Raw genomic sequence first — 20,280 nt, forward strand, 5'->3', positions numbered from 1 at the left:
TGAATAATCTCAGTTTCTACTTCCAGAAAGTTGAGAAAGAACAAAACAAACCCAAAATAAGCAGAAGGAAGAAAATAATCAAGAACAGAAATCAGTAAAATTGAAAATAGAATGACAGTAGAGAAAATCAATAAAACAAAAAGTTGGTTATTTGAAAAGATCCATAAAAGTCATAAATCTCTAGGAGGAATGATGAAAGAAAGAGAGAAGAGACAAGTTACTAATGTCACAAATGAAAGAGGGGATAGATATCCTGACAGACTCTGCAGACATCAAGTGGATAATAAGGGAACACCACAAACAGCTTTATGCACACAAATTTGACACCTTCAGTTAAATGGAGCAATTGTCCCTCTCAGTGGGTGAAAGGTTAAACAAACTGATATGTCCTACCATGGAGTACTACTCAGCAATAAAAACATAATGACTATTGGCACACACAACCTGGATGGAGCTGCAGGGCATTATGCTGATTGTAAAAAGCCAGTTCCCAAAGGTCACATACTGTCTGATTCCGTTTATGTAATATTCTTGAAAGAGCGCTACTATAGAAATGAGAAACATAGGTTGCCGGGCTCAGAGATGGTGGTAGTGGGTTGGCGGGGTCGGGGTGGGGGGTGGTGTGAGTGTGGCTATAAAGGGGTAGCACGTGGGAGATCTTTGTAGCAACAGAGTAGCTCTTGATGTTGACTATGGTGGTGGTTACACAAATCTGCACATGTGATAAAACGATATGGAGCTATCCACACACCCAATACCAGGGTGAAGTTCTTGGTTTCGATATTGTACTATAGCTGTGTAGGATGTTACCATTGGGAGAAACTGGTGAAGAGTGCCTGGGACCTCTCTGCACTACCTGTATATTTGCCTGTGTATTTTTATTTCAAAATAAAAAGTTGAGCAAAGATCAGGGCATCATCTGTCACTCAGCTACTATAAAACCATGTCCGTTGTCCCCAGCAAAAAATATCCACAGTTAGCATGGGCTGTGTTAATGGATTTGTTGTATCTGATGATGGGACGTCGTGTCTTCATGTTGTCTATGCTGATTCGACACAGCTTGAGTCCATTCTGCACTTTAGACTGGGCTGGCCTGGCTGGAATTCAGGACATGAGGTAGTTGAGGGAACCTGGGTAAGATTTGCCAGGGAGGGCAGGCTGTGACTTTAATTATTTGAATAGTTCAAATTATGCTGTGTCTAGGCCCCGAGGCCAAAACCAGGGCCAGTGGATGGAAGGTATCCGGAGTGAGATTGGGCTTCAGTGTAAGGAAATCCAGTCACTGTCTAGGGAGGTAAACGGGCTGCTGCTCTCCTGCTGCTGAAACCAGCTTGGAGTGGTGAGCTGAGACTCAGTGGACATCCACCGGGGATGCCATCAAGGTGGTGACTGCAGTGGCAGAAATGGGGACTGCATGGCACCTTTCGACAGCACACCAAAGCCGTTGGTCAAGTTGTGATTACAGAAACCCCATCGCTGGGTGAATGGAATGAGGGGTGACAAAACCTTCAAATGGACCATTTATCAATCTTCACTATTTTGAGAAAATTAAAACCAAAGCATAATTTTCTGGGATTATTTTTGGTCCCATTAGAATACTAGTTCCAGAGTAGGAATGGCTCTGGGTTTGAGTAGAATTTGAGGGTGATGTGCTCGTTAAAGCCCCCCCCAGAACGGAGAGCATTCAGAGGAATCAGAACATGAGCATCTCGGGGAGAGGCCTAGTTCTGATTGTGGTGATGGGGGTACAGGTCCACACATCCCTGTGAAGCCTTGGACTCAAACAAAGAGAGGCCCTGCAGAACGTTCTCTGCTGCCTCTGGCTTCATGTAACCTGCATTTAAGTAATAATCCCTTTCATTACGTTGCTCCAACAAGCATGCTCTCCACAGATCAGAGCAGATTCCTCGATGACACACACACAACTGCAGGCGTGGAGTGGAGTTGCTGTGAAACGTTAGGCAGGTCTGTAGGGCCTTTAAGAAAGGAGGACATTCTGCATCTCAAGGATGTCCGATTGGGCCAGTTTCCAGTTATGGTGGTGAGGTTGAGTGCCAAGGCAGTGCTATCTAATTACTCACTTCATTTATACTCATCTGCATGCAGTATAGTTTCCATCAAACTTTCCTCTTCTTGGAATGACTCTCAGAACTGTCATGGCTAAAAGTGTAGGTAATTGATAGAACAAAGAGCCCTACAAACAGAAATCATTCATAGCCATGTCAGGTACCCTCATGACCGGAATTTGGGGTCACCCGAGCTAAAACTTTAATAGACAGTTTGAAGGTGGGCTTGGGCAGAAGGGTGCTCATGGTGCCAAATGCAACTTAGAGACGTTGGGGATTTGCTGATTACATGAAGTTAATGAGTTTGAAGTAACATAATTGACAGTTGCTGCTGTATCCAGGCCATTCTTGTCTGACCAAGTTCTGTTTACTGAGTGATAGCCAATGATTTACACAGGCGTGGGGGAGAGGGTGGGATGGAAGAGTGTAGAAAGAGGAGGGAGAGTTCTCACAAAAGTGAGAACAGGAAGGGCTGGTTGCCTAGGAAGCAGTTTCCAGGGGAAGAACTGGAAGTAGCCCATCCTAATACCAGCGCTGTGGTCACTCAGTGTGGCATCCCTGCTTCCAGGCCCTGGTCAGTGGGGCAGAGGACACTTAACCCCATTCCCATTCACTTGGCCTCTCTTTTCCCTAACCCTCTTCTCTAGGCTGGCTTGCCCTCACCAAAAGGAAGTATTTGGTTCTGTTTTGTTTCTTTTCCTATTAATGTCGCTTTTCAAAGGGAGATTCTGAAAAGAAATGTTGCTATAAGTTTATTTTTTTGCTTTCAATTTTAGCAACCAGAAATCTGAAGCAAGACATAGAGGTATATGTGTGTTTACTCATTCCAAATAGAGTGGGGGGCTTCCCTGGTGGCGCAGTGGTTAAGAATCTGCCTGCCAATGCAGGGGACACGGGTTTGAGCCCTGGTCCAGGAAGATCCCACATGCCGCGGAGCAACTAAGCCCATGCGCCACAACTACTGAGCCTGTGCTCTAGAGCCCGTGAGCCACAACTACTGAGCCTGTGCTCTAGAGCCCGTGAGCCACAACTACTGAGCCTACAAGCCACAACTACTGAGCCCACACACCGCAACTGCTGAAGCTCACACGCCTAGAGCCGGTGCTCTGCAAAAAGAGAAGCCACCGCAATGAGAAGCCCGTGCACCACAACGAAGAGTGGCCCTCTCTCGCCGCAACTAGAGAAAGCCCGCACGCAGCAATGAAGACCCAACGCAGCCAAAATGAATTAATTAAATTAAAATAAAAAAAAAATAAAACTATAAAAAACAAATAGAGTGGGAAGTTAAGCAGGTAAAATGTAAAATGTAGAACTAGCTCTGGGACATTAGGATTACAGGAAAGTTGTTACATGGTTGAGAGTCTGGATCCATAGTTTCCTAAAATCTTTTTAAAGTTTAACCTTTTTCAAGTTGGCCTTTAATCTAATGTGTCTCTTTGTGGGACAGAATTGGAACTGAACCTCAAATTGAGCTGAGCTAAATCTCCAGGTCATCCCCCTTGAGAATTCTGAGAAATTAATGCCCTCTCTTTTATGTACTTAGAGATCTTCAGATAAGAATACTGAGTGCTTATAAAGTACCCTTTGCTCATATACTAGCTTGAAGGGGAGGTAGAAGATACATGCCAGCATCTACGGCTCCCAGGAACTACCCCTTGCCAGTCCAGTCCTCACCAGCTCCACAACAAAGCTGTTTAACAAATGGGAACTTGGATCCCAGTTTTTAACACTGGAATTAAAAGGCTGACATATCAAGGATAGAGCTATTTATAATGAGGATGATTTTAATGGGTTTCCCCACAGCTCTTTGTAGAGTTAGTACCATCCTTGTGTTTTTCTGATGACAGATGCCTTGTGAAAATTAGATCAGAACTGGAGCCCAAACAGGAAGTACAACGCATTATGATTTCCACAGTTAATGCACTTTTCATCTCATGGATCTCAAGGGGGGATAGGGTTGGAGGTGCCTTTATCTTTTTTATAGACTCAAGTCTCTTCAATTTACTTTTATATTTAAGGATTAAAAAATTAGCATCAGTTTTTGGTAAATTCTAAGAAAAATAATGGGCAACCATTTCAACTAATATTTTCTAAAACTAAAAACAAAGATGTTAAAGGAAAGGCCACTCTAGTTACATTGTGTATTCTGTATTCTTGGCTTTGGCCTTTATCCTTCCGCTTGACAGATATACATGGTACACCTTGAATTTTCATCTTTTTCCCAGAATCAACTTGATGAAAAGGAATTATATTGGAAAAAATCCACTCTGTCTTAAAACACTTTTTCCATTTTCAAAAGTTTGATATTTTTTCTCCAAAAAATTTGACCTATTTAGAAAACAAATTTTTAAACTTGATATTTGTGTGACTTCCTTTGTAAAAGGGGTGAATTTGTAAGTTGTCAAAAAATGGTTTCTAAAGCCTCGAAGTTACTAGGGGCACCTGTATTGCTAAGGAACATGTTATTATATTTTAACAACATTTACTACATCTGGAAGCACAAAAAAAGTGAGGAGAGTGATTTGCTTCTATGGCTGGTGATTTTAATGTATTAACTTGACAGGGCTACAGTGCCCAGATATGTGGTCCAATATCATTCTGGGTGTTTCTGTGAGGGATTTTGGATGAGATTCACATTTACGTGAGTGGACGTTGAGTAAAGCAGACTGCTTTCCATGATGTTTTTGTGGCTGGGCCTCATCCGAGCAGTTGAAGGCCTGGATAGAACAAAAGACTAGCCTCCCTCAAGCAGGAGGAACTGCAGTAGACGGGCTTTGGATTTGAACTGTAACATCGGCTCTTCTTGGATCTCCAGGCTGCCAGCCCACCCTGTAGATTCTGGATTTGCCAGCTTCATTGAGCCAATTGCTTAAAATGAATCTCTGCATGTACGTATACATATATACATACATATTTGTGTGCGTGTGTATATATATATCTAATATATATGTGTGTGCATATGTATCTTTATATATATATTTTATATATATTTATCTTCCACTGGTTCTGTTTCTTGGCAGAACACTGACTAAACACTCTCCGCCTTTGGAGACATCCACCAGCAGAGAAATCTGTAATCACAAATTTAACTGCATGGTATTTTCCTTGAGAGCCTGGTTGGACCAGGCACCATTACATAGGCACCCTTCCTGCTTGTATCCAGAGAGGAAAGTTCAGGGCACTCAGGGGAATAGCAGCCCATTGAGCCAAGAAGAAATTCTAATCATTCTGCCCAGGGTGAGCCAAAGAGAACATTTTTGAAGTTTCCAGATGCTGAAAAGCTTTTGAAGCCAAGCTGGGCTAAGGTTCTGAAGACTTAGGAGCCCTGCTGCCCACCAGGGACTCTGGTGGAAGTAAAGGAACAGGTCTGGCGTGTTGGCATTAAGGTGAGGTCCACGTGAGTGCTATGGGGAGGGGCACTAAAATGTCACAGCATGTTTATTCTCCCCAAAGCTTGCTCTCTGTCTACTTTAAATTAGTATTTGGTAATATCGCCAGCACTTAAACAGTTCTACTTCTTAAAATAAACGTGTTTATGGAAAAAGATCATGCTTCTAATCTCTTTCATTTATCTCTGTGATGGGGGGCCGGTCACTTTATGGCTACAATCCCAGAGGAATTGAATTGTCCAGGACATGAGGAGGGGTTTGAATATAGCTTAGCTGAATCTTCATGCCAAACATAAAATAGTTTTAATGTCTTTTTATAGTCTTCTGGCACATAGTAGATGTTCATTAAATATGTCCTGTGAATGAGAAGTTCTCTGGCTGTTCCCTCGAGAGGTAGATCCATATCAATTTCGGTAGTGTGGTCTTTGACTATCAGAGCAGGCCGGGTGTTACACTTGAAGAGAGGCTCCAGACCAGACTCTTGCATAAGGTGAGAGAGGTGGGCTGTGGAATCGGTGCTGGAAGCTGGCACAGTCTCCCTGACCAGCGCCCTGACATGCCCCCCATCGCAGTGCTGCACTCAGCCCACTCAGGGCTTGTTCATGAGGAAGATCATACGCCACATGCTTATCATGTGCTGACTTTCCTTTTTACTTCTCCTTGTTTGTTCCCCATCTAATTGCATCCAGTCTGTGGGTAAATGCTCTATGAGGTGGGGCCAAAGCCCAGGCATCCTCTAAGCCTGATGAATCAGGTTCTGTCTTGAGTCAGCTCTCGCTGTCAGGTGCCTGGGCACCTGAGTCACTCAAAGGCTGGGTGGCAGCCGACGCTGCAGTGCTGGTTGTGGTCACGGCAATTGGCTACCCCAGCGCCTCTGGACTTGCAAAGGTTTTGGCAAGCTGAGAAGTTGACCAGAGACTGAAAAGAGCCAAGGAGAACCAACCAGGGTTGTGGTGCAGCAAATACGCGTCGGAGGAAACCTAAATCCAGGTGAGTGTTGGTGGACAAGTCAGGGCTTGACAGCCAAGTGCCGCTCCCCCCTTTTCCTGCTGCACCTCCTCCCGCAGTGTCTTCCCCAGGCATTTTCTTTGAACAGAGTGATGGGTACTTTTCCAGCTATCTATAAACCTCTAAACAGAGAAAATATGCAGCTGATTTTAACTTTAAAAATTAAACCAAAAACAGCCTATCTTCAGAAGTTGGGATTTCTTAAAGGGTTGGGCAAATAACTTAAACTTTCTCAATCTAGTTTTCTCATCTCGAAAATTAGGATGTTAGGGAATTCCCTGGAGGTCCAGTGGTTAGGACTCCGTGATCCCTGGTCAGGGAACTAAGATCCTGCAAGCCGTGTGGCATGGCCGAAAAATAAAATAAAATTGGGATGATGATATTATCTGCCTGTGTTGTCATGAGGATTCAAGGAAGCAATGCTTGTAGGTTATCTCAGTGTTGTAGATGCTAGCACGGTATTGGCGTTAGAAATGTCAACTCTTACTTAAGGTTTCAGAATTTAATGTTTATCCATGCTCCGCCTCTCTTCACCCCTCTCTGCCCTGCTTTGGTCAACAAAAACTCATTTTGTGACCAGTGAGCCAGGACCAGGGCATACAGTGGTGAACAAGACAGATACGGCCCTGCCTCATGGAACTTTCCATTCTGACCAAGGCAGTAGACAGGAGTATGTAAAGGGTATATGTAATAATGGTAGGTGTGAAGAGAGAGAAAGCGAGACTTGGCGATGGAGGGTGGCGATGTGAGGTGGGCAGATTCTGTTTTATGTGGGGCGATGTTTCCTGAAACCTCAGCAACCAGTCATGCTACTGATAGCATATTAGCTCAGAGATGTTTCTCATGAAATGTTTTTAAGTTTGGGAAACAACGTCTGCGTCTCTGTGTATGTGTATGTGTGTGTACGTGTGTATGTTTGTTTTCGATGTGTGTGGCAAAGGTGCCTTTTCCTTGGCGTGGACTGTGTTTTATCTTTATGAAGACACTGTTGAAAGAAGAGAGAGAAATTCTGCATGATTTAGCAGAAGTTATGTAGAAGGTAGAGGATTTGGGTGATGCTAGTGTTTGTTACTCTTTCAAGTAGTGGTTGAAAGGAACTACTGAATTGTTGCTTCTTTAACGTGTGGAAATAGGTAAAAAATTTTCATGTCTCTGTCTTTTTTTAAAAAAAAATCTGCTACTTTGGTATAAAAAAAATGCTGTTTAAAACCAGCTTTATGCCCCTACAACTGTTAGCAAAGCAGGGTACAGAGGTGACTGCTTGTGAGGAGTTACTGAGGTCTGCCTTGGGCTCCTGTTTCCTGGAAGGACCCTTTGTGTGTACTGTAGGCTTGCCTTTTGGAACGCAACCAGTGTGGTGATATCTGTGTGTCTCTGTCTGTGTGTGTGTGTGTGTGTGTGTGTGTGTGTGTGTGTCACATCAGGTTTTTCTTCCTGGAGAAATAAGAAGTGCTGGGGCTAAATGTGCTAGAAGCCCTTTTTTGTAGTTGTACAGGAAGAAGAAATCCCTCTCAGGCTGCATTTCCTTAGGCTGTCATTCCACTACGCTTCATCTCTAGATGTTTCTGGTAATCCGCTGCTTTCACTGTTGCTACAAATCAGGTTTGCTTACCCCCCACCTCCCTCCGCAGGATATACTTACTGCTAAGGGTCTTAGTGGAATTTGGGCTGTTTTTATTCCACATCGTGTATTACTCAGCAGTGTTCCGTTTCTTTGTACCAGTTCCTGTTGCTTATGCTTCTGAGTTTTGATATTTCATTGAAAAATTGACCCTGGGCAGCCTTAAAGCAACTTGGTGTGTGGTGGTTGGCGAGTTTCAGCCTTGGGGCATCAGCAGGGAATGGCGGTCCTAGGAGCCTAGTGATTTTTCAGATGTTGGTCTATCATTTTCTTCAGGGACAGTGGCATTCATGAGCAACGCTGGGAAGTTCCCTGTGTTCTGTCTCCAGCAACAGGAAGGGAGGGGGCAGACTGGAATGGTCACTACGAGACCAGTTTCTTCTCTTGCAAGATGAAGTGTGTTGTTTTTTAACGTGGACTTCAGGATCTCAAGTACATCAACAGGGATGGGTGTATTTGCTGGTGCACCGGCGTCCCCACTTCACACAGTGCATTTTGGTGTAATAATTATCAGGTGCCGTCAGGGACATCAGTTGGTATGGCATGAAGAGGTTAGCAATGACACTGGGTACTTACTTAATGCTTCCCTTTGAGTCTTAAATGCTGGCTTTCTCAAGCCTTTCCTTCTTATTTCATTTATGGGGAACTCAGTACAGAAGCTCAAAGCGAGCAATGTGCCAGGACCATAAGGTCAGTGCTGCTCAAGACGGGCAGACTCTTGACTGAAGTGTGGACTCCAGAGATGATCCTCCCTGCCCAGTCTCCTGGGGAGAGCTTTACCCCGACCCCTGGATCCTGGAGGCACACAATGACACTGAGGGGAGTGGTATCCTTGAGGGGCTGGAGGACACAGGAGAGTATGGGCGGGGAAGGGCGAAGCCCCTGGCAGCACAGGGCCGTCCATCCTGCAGGTGAAGTCCAAGGTCTGGTCCGCTGACTGGGGTGGGAGAGCCAGCTCCTTCCCTTCTCTCTCTCCAACATCATTGTTTCAAAGCACAACAGTCAAGCCTTACAGAACAACCAAAGGTAGAAAAGAATATCGTTTTGGTTGTTTTTTTTTTTTTCCTTACTGTGAGGTAGATTTGTAACATGCTAAACCATCTAATTTTAAAAACTAGGACAAAGACCTTGAACACTTATCTCCACAGATACAATGAGACAAAAAAGGTGGGAGAAAGAACAAGGGATGGTGAAACCATAGAGAAATGCAGAAAAGGAAGTAACGTTTGTGGGAACTGGTCACCTGCTGATGGCTTTATACATTCTGTGACCTTTCTTCCTGTGGTGACTTGTCAGCCCCCAGCGTGAGCCCGATGTGAGGGCACCTGGTAGCCTTTTCCTTCATGAAGTAGGTAGTTTTGAACTTAGGCTTTAAAGCACACAAAAAGAGGATTAAGGCAGAAGAATGAAATTTGGGTTTGATGAGTTAAAACTAAAGTTTGTTCATTCATTGAGATGAGTGTATTTGTTATGCTGTTGTGTTCTTTCAGTTTTATAGAATATTCCTTTTTCTATTTCATTAGGTTCAACCACTGATATTTCAAAACCACTCTTGAGGTCAAATTGATATACAATAATCTGTACATGCTTAAAGTGTACAATCTGATACATTTTGACATATGTATACACAGATGAAACCATCACCACAATCAAGATAATGAAGGTATCCACCACCCCAAAAAGTTTCCTTGTGCCCCTTTATAGTTCTTCTCATCCACAACTCCACCCATCCCTTCCCCAGTCAACCACTGTTCTACTTTCTGTCACCATAGATTAGTTTGTATTTTCTCAGATTTTTATAAAGTTGAATCATATAGTATGCATTCTTTTATTGTCTGGCTTCTTTGATGCAGCATAATTATTTTGAAATTCACCCGTGTTGCATGTTATTAATACTCATTCTTTTTTATTGCTGAGTAGCGTTCTAGTGTATGGACATACCACAATTTGTTTATCTATTCACATGTTGATGGACATTTGGGTGTTTCTAGTTTTAGACTATTCAAAATAAAGCTGTTGTGAACATTTGTGTACAAGTGTTTTTGTAGACATAAGCTTTCATTTTTCTGTGGTAAATACCTAAGGGGAAATTTTTGAATCCTAAGATCACGGTATGTTTGACTTTGAAACACTGCCAAACTTATTCAAAGCGGTTATACAATTTTATATCCCCACCAGTACTGTATGAGAGTCCGGTTGATCCACATCCTTTCCAACACTTGGTATGGTTAGTCTGTTTAATTTTAGCCATTCTAATAGGTGAGTAGTGGTACCTTATCAGGGTTTTAATTTGCATTCACCCAGTGACTAATGACGAACATCTTTTTTAATGTGCTTATTTGCCATCCATCTATCTTCTTTGTGTGAAATGTTTGTTCAAATCTTCTGCCAATTTTTAAATGGGATTGTCTGTTTCTTATTATTTAATGTTTATTGTATGTGTAGTATTTATTTCTTACTATTTCTAATATTTTTTTGAGTTTTGAGAGTTCTTTATGTGTTCCAGATACAAGTCCTTAATTGGATATGTTATTTGCAGATATTTCCCCTAGTATGTGACTTGTCTTTTCATTTTCTTAATGGTGTCTTTGAAAGAGGAGACATTTTTAATTTCAAAGAAGTCTGATTTATCAGGTTTTTCTCTTTCATGGAATGTACATTTAGTGTCATATCTAAGAAATCTTTACCTAACTCAAGGTCACAAAGATTTACTCCCGTGTTTCCTTCTAGGTTTATAGTTTCAGATTCTAAATTTATACCTAAGGTCTATTTTGAGTTAATCTTTGCACATGGTGTGGAACAAGGTTCTTTTTTTTCCTCCTATGTATAAACACCTGTTCTACCACAATTTGTTGGGGAAAAAAATAGCAACTATGTTTTCTATATGGAATTATCTCTGAACCTTTGTTAAAAACCAGTTGTCCATATATATGTGGGTCTATTTCTGGACTTTCTATTCTCTTCCCTTGATTATTTGTCTGTTTTTTAGGGTTTTAAATTGAGGTATAATTGGCGTATAACATTATATTAGTTTCAGGTGTATAGCATAATTATTTGATATTTGTATATGTTGCAAAATGATCACCACAATAAGTCTAGTTAATACCTATCACCATACATAGTTACAAGATTTTTTTCTTATGACGTGAACTTTTAAGATATACTCTTCCAGAACTTTCCAATATACAATACAGTATTTATTTATCTAGATGCCAATACCACACTCTCTTGATTATTGTAGTTTTATAATAAGTCTTGAAGTCAGGTAGTGTAAGTCTTCCAATTTTGTTCTTTTCTTTCAAAGAAACTGTATTAGACCCTTTACATTTCCATATGAATTCTAGATTTGGTCTGTTAATTTCTAGAAAAAAAAATCCTGCTTAGATTTTGATTAGGAATGCATGAATCTTTAGATCAATTTTGGGGGAATTGACATCTTCAAAATATTGAGTCTTCTAATCCATGAGCATGGTATATCCCTTTATTTAGGATATTAATATCTTTCAGCAATCTTTTATAGTTTTCAGTATATAGGCATTACATATTTTTATGATGTTTATGCCTAGGCATTGCATATTTTTGATGTATTTTTAAAATTTCAATTTCTAATTTTTCCTTGGTAGTACATAGACATACAACTGAATTTTGTGTATTGATCTAGTATTCTGCAACCTTGTTAAAATCATTTATTTGTTCTCCTAGCTTTTCTGTGAATCCCATAGCATTTTCTACCTAGATGATCATGTTGTTTGTGAATAATGATAATTTAACTTTTTCCTTTCCAATCTAAATTACTTATTAATTTTTTTCTTATTGCACTGGACTTAAGGTTGAATAATGTTTTTTGTTTGTTTGTTTTCGGCCACACCGTGTGCCTTGTGGGGTCTTAGTTCCCCGACCAGGGATTGAACCCATGCCCTTGGCAGTGAAAGCGCAGAGTCCTAACCACTGGACCGCCAGGGAATTCCCTCGAATAATATTGAATGGAAGAGATAAGAGTGGACATTCTTATCTTGCTCCCCGTCTTAAGAGAAAAGTCTTTCACTATTAAGTATGATGTTATCTATAGGTTTTTTATAGATATCCTTTCTCAGGTTGAGGAAGTTCCCTTCTGTTCCTTGTTTGCTGAGAGTTTATAGCCGAAAAACACATTAGATTTTGTTAAATGATTTTTCTCCATCTGTGGTGATCATGTTTTTTGTTGTTGATATGGTGGGTTACATTGATTCATTTTTTGAATTGTTAAACAAACTGGGATAAACTCTACTTGGTTATGATGTATTTTTACAAATAAATTGTTGGATTTGATTTGCTAAAATTTTAAAATTATTATTCATGAGAGCTATGTTCATGAGAGGTATTGGTCTATAGTTTTCTTTTCCTCTGATGTCTTTATTTGGTTTTGTTACCATGATAATGCTGGTTTCATTGGGTAAGTTGAGAAAATTTGCTCCTCTTCAGTTTTCTGAAAGAGTTTGTGTAGAATTGGCATTTTTCATCCTTAAATGTTTGATAGAATTCACCAATATATCCATCTGGGCCTGGAGATCCCTTTCTGGAAAAAATTTAACAAGTTCTATTTCTTTAATAGATGTTGGACCATTCAAGTTATCTATTTGTTCTTGAGTGAGGTTTTGTTAGTTTATGTTTTTAAGGGAATTTGTCCAGTTTCATTTAAGTTGTCAATTTTTTTTGGCATAAACTTGTCCCTAATAGATTATTATCATTATCATTTTAATATCTGCAGAGTCAGTAGTGTTGTCATCTGTTTCCTTTCTGGTATTGTAATTTGTATCCTCTCTTTCTCTCACTTTCTGATTAGCCTGGTATATCAATTTTATTGACCTTTTCAAAAAATCAGATTGGTTTCTTTATTGTTTTCCTTTTTAATTTCATTGATTTCTCCTCTGATCTTTATTATACCTGTCTCATGCTTACTGTGGGCTTAACTAGCTCTTCTTTTTCTAGTTGCTAAAGGTGGAAGCTGAGGTCCTTGATTCAAGACCTTTCTTCTTTATAATACAGACTTTTAGTGCTGTAAATTTCCCTCTAAGTACTGCTGTTTAGCAGCATTCCATACATTTTGATATGCTGAGTTTTCATTTCATTCATTGTAGAATACTTTCTAATTTCCCTTTTGACTTCTTTAGCCCTTGAGTTACTTTAAAGTATGTTATTTATTATATAAATATTTGGGAATTTTCCAGAGATCTTTCTGTTATTGGTTAATTCTGTTGTGGTCAAAGAACATGCTTTGTATGACATGAGTCCCTTTAAATTTATTGAGACTATCTGTATAGGCTAGAATCCAGTCTGTCCTTGGGACTGAGTAGAACATGTATTCTATTGTTGTTTGAGTAGAATATTCTATAAATGTCAATTAAGTCAAGTTGATGGATAGTTTTGTTTCAGTCATCTATATTCTTACTGATTTTCTGTGTACTTATTCTATAGAGTACTGTGAGAGTAGTATTGGAGTTTCCAACTGTAATGGTGGATTTTTCTGTTTTTTCTTTCAGTTCTGTCAATTTTTGCTTCAGACACTTTGAAGCTCTGTGTTAATGTGCATAAACATTTAGGATTGTTATTTCCACTTGATAAATTGACCCCTTTGTTGTTTTGAAATGACATTCTTCATCCCTGGCAATATTCATTTATCTATCATAGATCTATCTTGTCTGATATATAGTCACTCCAGCTTTCTTTGGATTAGCATTAGCATGTTTATCTTCTTTTTCCCATCCTTTCACTTTTAGCTTATTTTTGTCTTTATAGGAAAAGCTTGATTTTTGTAGGAAGCATTTTGGTCTTTTTTCTCAGTGTTTAATTTTGGATAGTTTCTATTGCCATGTCAGTTTCACAAATCTTTCCTTCTTCCTTGTTTAATCTGCCATTAATCACATCTGATGTAATTTTCATCTTGGAAATTGTGGTTCTCATCTAGAAGTTCAATTTACTCTTTAATATTTTCATATCCATACTTAACTTTTTGATTACATGGAATACAGTTATAATACTCATTTTAATGTCCTTGTCTGATAATTCTACTGTCTGTGTTAGTTCTGTTTCAGTTTTGAATTATTTTCTCCAAACTCAGAACATATTTTTCTGCTTCTTTGCATACCTAGTAATTTTTTAAATTGAATTCCAGACTGAATTTTACCTCATTGCATGCTGATATTTTTGTATTCCTATAAAATTTGTAATGTTTGTTCTGGGACACAGTTAAGTTATTTGGAAACAGTTTGATACTTTGGGTTTTGCTTTTAAGATTAGTTAGGTGGTATCAGAGAAGCATTTAGTATAGAGCTAATTATTCACCATGATTAAGACAAGATCCTTCTGAGCATTATGTCCCATGAATTATGAAATTCTAGTCTGGCCGGTGGGAGTAGCCCAGTATGAGCACTGGGTATTTTTCCCCCTAACCGTTTGGGTGGTTCTTTCCCTAGCCTCAGGTGCTTGCATGCACTGAGTACTCTGCTGAATACTCAAAGGGACCCTCTGTAGATTTCCAGGTACTTTCTCTGGGCCACACACTCGTGTTCGGCCCTGTGAACTCTACCTACCTTGCTGTCCCAGGTCTCCCAACTCAGGGCATCTGATGACTCCCTAGCTCTGCCTAGGATCCCTTTCCCTGTGTCATGGCCTGGGAATTTAGCAGTTAAGGCAGGGTTTTGTATGTCTTAAGCAGAAGGGGAAATGTGATGCATTTTCCTTAAACTTGGCCGAAAGCAGAAGTTTTGCAGCTATTAATATTAAAATGTGTTGATAATGTATAATGATTCACAAAAAAATGATCAGAGGTTTTGACCTAAAATCCTATCTCTGGGCACATAACTTAAGTAGCTCTAAAAAGGAAGAAGGTATTATGCACACAAAAATAGTCTGTACAACATTATTTGTAATGGGAAGTTAGAAGAAATCTAAGAATAGGAGAGTGGTTAAAATTACAGCATATCTATGCACTGAAATATTAGGGGTTATTTTAAATGATAGTTTCAAAGATTTTCAATGTTAAAAATGCTTAATATTTAATATTAACTTCATTAATGATATGGTAATTAACATAGCACATTAATATCATCATTACAACCTTATAAAACATTCATATGGATAAAGACTCAAAGAGAATACACCAAATGACAGCATTTTAGGGAGACTGAATTGAGTATTTTTCTTCTACTTTAAAGAATATATTCATCATTGTATTAGAATCCATCAATTTGGAATTAATTTGAGAATTATTCTTTTAAATTTATTACAAAATATTTAAAGTATAAAAAGAGGTGTAAAGAAAAATAAGATACCTGTGGGCACACTATTAACCTTAAGAAATCAAAATTCACAGTGTTGTTGAAGCTGCCTTGCATAGCACCTGGCAGTTACATCTTTCTTCTCCCTCCAGAGGTGACCACTGTCCCAACTACTGCCCCTATTAATCTCTAATCCTTTTACAGTCCTGTGTGTATGTTTGCAAACTTTTTATAAATGTATTACATGTGTTCTGTGATTTAGCAAGATGAAGACTCATCCTCGTGTATTTATTTGCATCATACAGTGGCATATTTGTGTACGGATACTCACAGTTTCATGAGCCATCTCCTGATGATGGACATTTAAGTTGCTTCAGTTATTCAATGTAACAAACACTGACGTTATAAAAATTCTTGCATGCATCTCCTTGTGCTCGTATATGAGAATTTCTCTAGGCTAGAGCATGTTGGTGTGACAGAAGTCATAGGCTTGTGAGGTTGATAATTACGTTTGATGGAGCTAGGTTTCATAACCTTTCTCGTTTTACCTGTTCTCTGGAAGAAGGGTTGCTTTATATCTCCCGGTATATATTAAAAAACATTTTAATTTGATTCTAAAAGAAAAGCACCATAAATTGCATTATTAATCAGATTTACTGAAATTTAAATGACAATCTGGAACCTTCCTGGTTAATCCATATTGCTATGCCTTAGTTATCTAGAATCAGGGGAGTCCCTTAAGAATTTCAGTATTGATTTTGGCACCATTGATAAATGATTCCTTATGCATAAACCACTCTGTAAGAGACTCCTGGGATTGTCCTGTTAGCCCACCTTTGGCGGAAGTCACCTCAGTGGCATCCCTGTGAGCTTCAGCACCTCCAGTCTGTGCCCACGTTCTCATCCAGACCCCTGTGCTCAGCTCAACCTTCAACCCTGGCTCCTCTGGCAACCTGTCCTGTGCCACCAATGTTTTCACGGGAGAGGAAGCATCACCTGTCTCCAGCCCCCTCCCTCATCTTCACCTGTTGTAAAGTACTGTCTTCTCTCTGCTGACCTTCTCTCTGGACCACAGCCAACCATCACTTCCTAATGTTCCTTGATGGTTTCAGGGAGGTGGATTCTTCTGGGGCTGGTTCAGCTTTTCAGGGCAGGATGATGTAGAACAGCCAGATTTCAAAGCCCTCCGCCTCTGATCACCTCAGTAATGCAAGACCACCTACCAGCTGATGACCCAATGGCATTGTTTCTCCTCCCAGAGCCTGTCCCTCTCCACTGAGTCTCTTGACTCAGCAGAGAGAGCAAGGAGAGAAACATGAGCAGCAGCATCTGCTGTGGCATCAATCCCCACCCCCCCCGCACCCCTCAAGGAAGCTTTTAAAGTAAGACTAGCTGACTATTCTTTCCTCGTTGCTAATAGATTGCAATTTGCGTGCAATTATTATTTACTAATTGCATCCCATCCAGCTGCAGTCCCTACCAATACGCCCACCTCCTCTGTACCTGTTTAGCACTTTGCTTGGACAGAACACACTCATGTTTTAAACCGAGCCGCACAGTGAGTTTTCCTCCCTGTGTAAGGTTGGTGCTCCCTGAAGACGTGTCTGTTTTGGTCTTCATCACTGTCTTATTCTGAGCTCCTGTGTCCAACTTGCTTCCTCTATAGGCCTCTTTCTTCCTAGCAGTCCCTGACCTCCACCCCACACCCCAAAACGTCAAGGAGAGCTCTGTATGGGGGTGACTGAGGGCCACAGAAATGGTCAGGTGTCACTTCTTTATACAGTAGTAGGAGCATATGCAACGTTTGTCTGGCCTGAAGCTTATACGACTTGGGGTATAAAAGTGAATATTTTAGAATGAGAAGATGAATCACAACAAATTACAGATTATTAAAGGCTGACAGATACCATAGACATCTCAAAACCCCCCACAAAAATCTTAATATTCTTATTACTCATTACACTAACATGCCTCTATGATACAGTTTTTCCTGCATTTTTTGACTGAATGCTTTCTTTTCTCTTAATACTGCAGTGATTTTGTCGCATTTTCTATAGCAAAAGCAGGAAGTTAACTCAGTCTTTGTTCTGGTATGACTGATTGAAATTTGTTTTATATTATTGATAGTTTAGAGTGAGGATCAGGAAACGTTTTCTGTAAAGGATCAGCTAATAAATGTTTTAGGGCTTGGGAGCCACATGGTCTCGGCAACAATTAATCAACTCTGTCTTTATGTGCAAAAGCAGTCCTGTGCGGTATGTAAATGAATGGGCATGGCTGTATCTTAACAAAACTTTATTTATAAAAACAGGCAGTGGACCAGATTTGGCCATTGGGCTGTAATTTGTTGGACCATAGTTTGCCAACCCTTGCTTTAGACTGTTTCTTTCATCTTCACAGGTCATTTATGGTAATCTCTTGGAAATGTCTAGGATTTTTGCAAATGGGGGGGAACTTCTATTAGTTTTCTTTCATATAGGAGCTGTAGGAATTGGAAGTATATACCACAGACAAGCTTCCAGCTCTTTCCATCTGAAGTGCTGGTTTTCCTCCAATCACATACTTGAGGTACCTCACGCTTAGGTCACATTCATATTGCAGTCTGAGCCCTTGGCCTGCCCCTCAGGTCACACAATCCGCTGAGTTGCCACATTGGGTGGCAGGAATATTGGGGGGAATTATTCCTTCATCAGGACAACTAACAGAAAGCTAAATGTACACCGAAGAAATGGTAAACCATGTAAATACATCCCACCAACCCCTTGCTTCACTTCCCTGAGCTAGAACCTCCAAATGCTCATGATAATTCTACCACCTGCCATGTGAGAAAGTGTGATGGAGGGAACCAGCATGGCTAGGGACCATGGTCTTAAGTGATTGTGTACCTTCCTTTTGCAAGTTACATGAAAATATAGCACCATCAGAACACATTGTTAGGGCCCCTCCCAAGGTCTGGGAAGGGGCTTGAGGGAGTGAGGGCTCTGGTGCTAATAACTTATGTCCCATAGCATGAATTCTATTAACTTCCTAGGGGATGGATGCTTGAACCTTACTTTTCTTTGTGGAAAGGAAACATGTGTCCACTGAAAAAGAAAGTTTTAGCAAGCTGGGGAGAGGCATACTTTGCAAAGGCCTCTTCCTTCTGGGGCTTCTGAACTCATACCCCATATGCAACAGACTTTTTCACCTGCTTATGAGTCTGAGCTTGTGGGAAGTGACACGTTTCAGTGTGTCCTTGGGCACCTGGAGTGAGTGTGTCTCATCTTGGCTAGATGAACTGGCGTGAAGAGGGATACACATTGCTGAAATTCTTCACTGACTTAGAAACCCAGCCTGCTGCTGCTCCTGTCTGCCCCTGCGACTTCGGGCTGGACTCTGCATGTCCCCTGCTAGAGCCCGTTCTCTTGTGAGCTGACCTTGAAGCCAGAGCTCGCCCCAAGAGGTAGTTGCAGGGCCCTAGCAGGAGTGGTGAGGGTGTTGTACACAGAATCTGCTCGTGGAAATCATGGCAGGTAGCTGTATACTTTCTTTTTTTTAAAGATGTTTTCTGGCTTTATTTATTTATTTTTGGCTGTGTTGGGTCTTCGTTTCTGTGCGAGGGCTTTCTCTAGTTGCGGCAAGCGGGGGCCACTCTTCATCACAGTGCGCGGGCCTCTCACCATCGCGGCCTCTCTTTTTGCGGAGCACAGGCTCCAGACGCGCAAGCTCAGTAATTGTGGCTCACGGGCCCAGCTGCTCCGCGGCATGTGGGATCTTCCCAGACCAGGGCTCGAACCCATGTCCCCTGCATTGGCAGGCAGATTCTCAACCACTGTGCCACCAGGGAAGCCCAGCTGTATACTTTCTAATCGTCCTGTTATTTCACTTGGGAAGGCATTACCAGTAGTCACTCGAGCTTGCAAGAGCCAAATGTGTACTGCCATCTCTCACTTGGTTCTCACTGGATCCCCCTAAGAAACATCACGATCTCTTTTTCTCGGAGGAGGAATTTGAAGCACCAGAGGTGAAACCACTTGCACAAAGTTGCTTGTTTGGTAAGAGGCAGTGCCACCTGGCCTCAGACCCAGGTTTCTTGGCTTCAGGGCCCAGGCTAGCGACCACTTCCCTGGACTACCCCCGATTCCCTTTTTCCAAGGCTTATGTGGGGCAAGGGGTCCAAGCATTCTCCATTCCTGACAGCTGCGGGGCTCCGTCCATTTGGACGAGGTGGGTCCACCCAAATGGGCCTAGCAGGTTGCCTGGTGCTTAGCAGATGCTCGTGGTTGGCTGCTGGCATGAATGAATGCATATGGCAGTCCTGGGAAAAGCCAAGAGAGTTTGGGCCAAATGGAGGGCAGCACCCCTCACAGATCGCTGCACAATATGCTGCTAAGACTAGAGGGAGGCCTGCAATTAAAACTTTTCACAGTTCTTTTTTTTTTCAATTGTAAAGAGCAGTTGGTTTGCTTCTTTTTGGTTTAAGGAAAATCTTTAATCATAGGATATAAAGCAGTGTTTGTCAATTTTTAAAAATGATTGCCGCCCTCCCCGAGCCTTTTAATACATCTTTTCCTTAACTACCATCATTCCACCCCAGTGAAATTTTAATGCCACAGACATACTATATATCTGTTATGTACCATGTCCTTGTAGAGGACCATAAACCATTGGAATATATATCTAAGGTATTTTTGCCCCCAAGAACCAATTTTCTTGGTTCTTGCTCCTGTTGAGAATGCATGGTCTAAAGTGTTTATTCAGTTTCAGTAGCTGGTGACATGTGAAATGCTCATATACTTATAGAAATGAAAACAAAGTACTTGCCAGTGACAGCCCCTAATGACTATTAGCATGGCAAAACAGTCAGCTCTAATGAACATGTGATCACAGCTGCCAGGAAATAGCTATTAAATAAATGTGAGTCTAATGTGTTGGCTACAGAGATGGGATGGGTGATGGTG

At 41.0% G+C, this 20,280-nt stretch overlaps 1 protein-coding gene across 11 annotated transcripts in view; it reads left to right on the forward strand.

Moving 5' to 3' along the window:
* Positions 1 to 20,280, forward strand: part of FHOD3 (formin homology 2 domain containing 3) — a 505,109-nt gene that overhangs the window by 256,280 nt on the left and 228,549 nt on the right. The window contains exon 1 of one of the 11 annotated variants that reach the window (XM_059895644.1): positions 6,264 to 6,445. The exons of 8 other annotated variants lie outside the window; for them this stretch is intronic. The gene's annotated coding sequence lies outside the window, so the exon portion shown is untranslated. Of the gene's footprint in view, positions 1 to 6,263; positions 6,446 to 7,141; positions 7,160 to 7,191; positions 7,214 to 20,280 lie in introns of those variants that run through there. 2 more of the 11 variants (XM_059895647.1, XM_059895645.1) reach the window with 2 other exon arrangements.

The sequence above is a fragment of the Balaenoptera ricei genome, chromosome 14 (genome assembly GCF_028023285.1).
Source record: "Balaenoptera ricei isolate mBalRic1 chromosome 14, mBalRic1.hap2, whole genome shotgun sequence".
Taxonomy (NCBI): domain Eukaryota; kingdom Metazoa; phylum Chordata; class Mammalia; order Artiodactyla; family Balaenopteridae; genus Balaenoptera; species Balaenoptera ricei.